We start from the raw sequence: 5,326 nt of genomic DNA, 5'->3' as shown, positions 1-5,326 counted from the left end.
GTTCCACCTGGTTTTTTGTCTGTAGCTTCCTTCTTATCTCTGGGCCCTTTAACTTGAAGATTTATGTTAACTCCTGCCCAAGGTGGGAGTTGGCAGGTTTTGAGCAAGGACACTCCTGCTAAAGGTGAGGGTTGGGGGGTTGTGAGCAAATACCTGGAGCAGCTCCCGTAACGACAGCAGCCGACATTTACGTAAACTAAGAGAAAAATAGATTTCTAATTTGCTGAAGCCTTTGTGGCTTTTGGATTTCTGTCTCTTGTAGCAGAACGTTTTACTAACAAATATACCAACTAACCACAATAAATCTGCTTCTTTTTAGGCTTCTCATAAATATTCAAAGTACAAAGCAATATATTGGGCAAGTTCTATTTCACTTAGAATAAAATATAGACTCCTTTATTTATTTATTTGTGGTATGCAGGCCTCTCACTGTTGTGGCCTCTCCCGTTGCAGAGCACAGGCTCCGGACGCGCAGGCTCAGCGGCCGTGGCTCACTGGTCCAGCCGCTCCGCGGCATGTGGGATCTTCCCGGACCAGGGCACGAACCCGCATCCCCTGCATCGGCAGGCGGACTCTCAACCACTGCACCACCAGGGAAGCCCTAGACTCCTTTAAATGGTCAGAAAGGCCCCGGTGTGATCTGACCCCTGTCTACTTGTCCATTCTCATACCACTCTTCTCTGGCCTGGCACAGGGTATACTGCAGCGTTATGCCTGTGTTCCTTCATAACATACATACCTTGTGAGGACCTATTATGAGTTCCTTCATAACATACATACCTTGTGAGGACCTATTATGAGCTACATGTGCAGTGGGCACACAGCATCAGACCTAGCCCTTACAGCCAACTTTTTTTCTATTTTGCTTATAAGCTAATTTATTTCCAGCTCAGAGCCTTGACCCATGCTCTTCCCTCAGTCTAGGGCAAGGCTGTCCAATAACACCTCCTGCATGATGGAAATGTTCTTATCTGTGTTGTCCGATATGATAGCCACTAGCCACAAGTACTGAATACTTGAAATGTGGCTGGTATGTCTGAGAATATAAATTGCTAATTTTACTTAATTTTAGATTAATTTATGTTTTAAACAGCTACACGTGACTAGCAGCTGCCAGGATGGACAGTACAGGTCTTGACCCCTCTGCTCCCTGGGACACATAACTTACTCCTTGAGGTGGTTTTAGAACGTGGTCGCTGATTCTTTGACACACCTCTAACTGAGAGATGGGGTCTATATTCCCTCTCTTTGAATTTGGTTGGGCTTTTGACTATATGACAGAAGTGATTTGTTGTTGTTGTTGTTTTTAGATGTTGGGGGCAGGAGTTTAGTAATTTATTTATTTATTTTTGCTGTGTTGGGTCTTTATTTCTGTGCGAGGGCTTTCTCTAGTTGCGGCGAGCGGGGGCCACTCTTCATCGCGGTGCGCGGGCCTCTCACTATCGCGGGCTCTCTTGTTGCGGAGCACAGGCTCCAGACGCGCAGGCTCAGTAGTTGCGGCTCACGGGCCCAGTTGCTCCGCGGCATGTGGGATCTTCTCAGACCAGGGCTCAAGCCCATGTCCCCTGCATTAGCAGGCAGACTCTCAACTGCTGCGCCACCAGGGAAGCCCGACAGAAGTCATTTTAATGTGACCTCTGAGGCTAGGTAAGAAGAAACCTTGCAGCTTCTGCCCTGGTCTCTTTAAGGTCATGGTCCTAGGACACTTGCTTTCAGGAAGCTCCATCACAGAACCTACTCACCATCCTATGAGAAGCCAAAGCCACATAAAGAGGCCCACATGTAGCTGCTTCATCCTTTGAGTCATCCCAGCCTAGGTACCATACTAGTTTCCTGTGGCTGCCATAATGAATTACTACCAACCTGGGGGCTTAAAACAACAGAAATCCACTCCCTTGCAGTTCTGAAATCTGCCAGAAATCTGAAATCAAGGTGTCGGCAGGTGTTGCCACGCTCTGAGTCTCTAAGAGAGAATCTGTTCCATTCCTCTCCCCTAATTTCTGGTGGTATCTGACAATCCTTGCCATTCCCTGGCTTGTTGACACATCAGCCCAATCTCTCCTCCACCTTCACATCACTTTCCCCCATGTTTCTCCTCTTCTCAATTCTCTCCTTTCTCTTAAAGGACAACAGTTATTGGCTTTAGGGCCCACCCTAAACCCAGGATGATAGCATTTCAAGATCCTTAACTGTGATTACATCTTCAAAGACCCTTTTTTCAAATAAGGCCAAATTCACAGGTACTGGGGATTAGGACTTGACATATCTCTTTGGGAACCACTATTCAGCCCAATACAGCCCCAGCCATGTGCATGAGGTGGCCTAGAGATGATTCCAGCCCCCGGTTGTTTGAGTTACTGCCAGACCCTCACATTTTCCTGGCTCAGACCCTACACATTGTAGAGCAGACATAAGCCACAATCACTATGCCTTGTTTGAAATCCTGACCTATAGAACTTCTGAGCATAATAAAATGGTATTCTAAGTCACTGAGTTTGGGATGGTTTATCACACAGTAATAGATAACTGGAAATTCCTGTTCATCTTTTAAGGGCCTGATCAAGTAACATTTCTTCAAAGAGGCCTCCTGAGATACCTCCTCCAAGTCTAAATTACATTCCCCTCTTTACTTTTCCTTTCTGGCACATATCACAATTTATAGTTATAAATGTCGTTAGGTGTTTTTCCTTTTTTTTGATTTTTGGCTGCATTGGGTCTTCATTGCTGTGCGCAGGCTTTCTCTAGTTGTGGCAAGCAGGGGCTGCTCTTCGTTGCGGTGCACGGGCTCTAGGTGCACAGGCTTCAGTAATTGTGGCACGTGGGCTTAGTAGTTGTGGCTTGCAGGCTCTAGAGCGCAGGCTCAGTAGTTGTGGCGCACAGGCTTTGTTGCTCCACGGCATGGGGGATCTTCTGGGACCAGGGCTTGAACCCGTGTCCCCTGCATTGGCAGGCAGATTCTTAACTACTGCGCCACAAGGGAAGTCCTGTTTTTCCTTTTTAAATGTCTCCCCCACTAGACCTAAGTTCCATGAGGCCAGGGACCATGTTTGTTTCATTCAACACTAAGTCCTCTGTGTGTACCAGGCACACAGTAAATGCCCAACCAATACCTGCCAAATGAATCAAATTCTGAGCTTTCTGTGACTGAATCTACAACTGACGTTTCTTTGTCATCTGAACTGAGACAGCTCTAGGAAGACATTATTTATTTAGCCTTTTTGCTCTCAGCAGATGAAATAAGCCAGCATGCAGCAAGTGGGAAGCAAAATGTTCATTTTCCAAGGCTCAAACCTCAGTTCTTGCTGTTATGGTTCTTTGCATTTGAATAATTGCTGTGGTTTTTAATTGTGGTGAAAACAAATGAACAAAAGACAAAGCTGGTCAGAGAGCCAGGCTTTGAGAGACATCTCTAATTTTTTTAAGAAGCATCTGTACGTTCACAAATGAACCTTAAATTGTCCTTGTTTGTGAGTGTGAATCTCATGATACATTCTTCCATGAAATGAAAGCTTAATGACAAATCACAAAGCATAGGCTCTCCCTGGCATCTTTGCCATCATCCGTCTTGTTCTAGAAAGTGCATGGGTACAAATTCTGCTGTTACTTTTCTTGGAACAGAAAGAAAAATAGGACTTGGAACAGGAAAAAAAAAAAAAAAAGCCAGAAAGAAAAAGCAAAATGTGCTAAATAATACCAAGAATGGTCAGCTAAAACTTGTAAGCAGCTGTACAAATGAGTGTAGGGATAGAGCCTAAAATAAGTCAGGAGGTAGTAAGAATCTTAAAAACTGAGTATAAGCAGTTGGCGCTCACCTTTGTCACTCTCACACAGGTCACTGGTGATTGGAAGGACTCCTGACTCTCCCAGATGCATCCATCTTTCCCACTGTAGGAATTTTAACATTATCTGCAAGACCCTACATGATAATGTTCTGTGTTTTCTTGGATTCTGTATTTGTCTATTTGGCATCCATTAATCACGGCACCAAACTAAGGCTCAAAGTTGCTTACCCTTCGCTGTGATCTGGAGCCCACGCTCTGAACCACTTCCTTGTCTAACTCTCACACACTAAGCCGATGTTTTCCTTGCCCTAAATCACCCCAGGGCCAGTGCCCACCTCTATAGCCAGAGCCCGCCTGCATTACTCAGACTAGCCACGCCTCTGCTGCTTCCTCTGCCTTTGCTGTGGAAACCCCATTCAAGCCTGTGGCAGGGAGGCTTTCCCCTCACTCCACTTCTGCCTTGTGACCGAACCCAGTTCCTCCCGGTGTGGCCCTGTGTGGCGTGGCATGCACCATCCCCCCAGGAACTGTAAGCAATACATTTTTCTTTCAATGGCATTAGCATTTCCACGTCATCACTGGGTCACCTACATAAATTGAAATCCATGGTGGGTACAACTGAGACTGATCAGCCCTTGGGGCCTTTTACAGTCGCTGTTTCCTCTGCCGGGAGCCCTCTTCCCCTGTGTCCACATGGCTCCTCTCTCACTGCATTGAAGTCTCTGCTCAGACATCACGACATCCAAGCAAGGCTTCCCTGAGCACGCATCTAACTAGCATGCCGACCCCTCCCAACTCTAGCTGTCTATCCTTTTTTTGTTTTGCTTTGTGTTTTTTGTCTTTTTAATTAATTAATTTATTTATTTTTGGCTGTGTTGGGTCTTCATTGCTGCACGCGGGCTATCTCCAGTTGTGGTGAGCGGGGGCTACTCTTTATTGCAGTGCACGGGCTTCTCATTGCAGTGGCTTCTCTGTGTTGTGGAGCACAGGCTCTAGGCACATGGGCTTCAGTAGTTGTGGCACACAGGCTCAGCAGTTGTGGTGCACGGGCTTAGTTGCTCCGCAGCATGTGGGATCTTCCCGGACCAGGGCTCCAACCCGTGTCCCCTGCATTGGCAGGTGGATTCTTAACCACTGCGCCACCAGGGAAGTCCACCCCCCTCCTTTTTTTTTTTTGGCTGCACCAGGCCTTCGTTAGGGCACACGGGCTCTTCACTGCAGGCTTCTCTCTAGTTGTAGCGCATGGGTATGTGGGATCTTAGTTCTCAGATTCTGTATTTGTCTATTTGGCATCCATTAATCCCTTGGACTTGGAACAGAAAAGTTCCAAGATCCCCTGACCAGGGATCAAACCTGTGTCCCCTGCATTGGAAGGTGGATTCTTAACCACTGGACCACCAGGGAAGTCCCTAGATGTCTATCCTTTTGTCCTACTTTATTTTTGTTACTAGCTCTCATCACCACCTGACTCGTTTGTGTGTTCCCTCACTCTGCACCACACAGAACTTAAGTTTTTCTAGAGCGAGACACAGATTTTTGTTTTG

Source organism: Delphinapterus leucas, chromosome 3 (genome assembly GCF_059928025.1).
Source record: "Delphinapterus leucas isolate spDelLeu-1000000601 "Yukka" chromosome 3, BTC_Dleu_Yukka2, whole genome shotgun sequence".
NCBI lineage: Eukaryota > Metazoa > Chordata > Mammalia > Artiodactyla > Monodontidae > Delphinapterus > Delphinapterus leucas.
The sequence above is the reverse complement of the archived record's forward strand: the minus strand, read 5'-3'. Positions refer to the sequence as shown.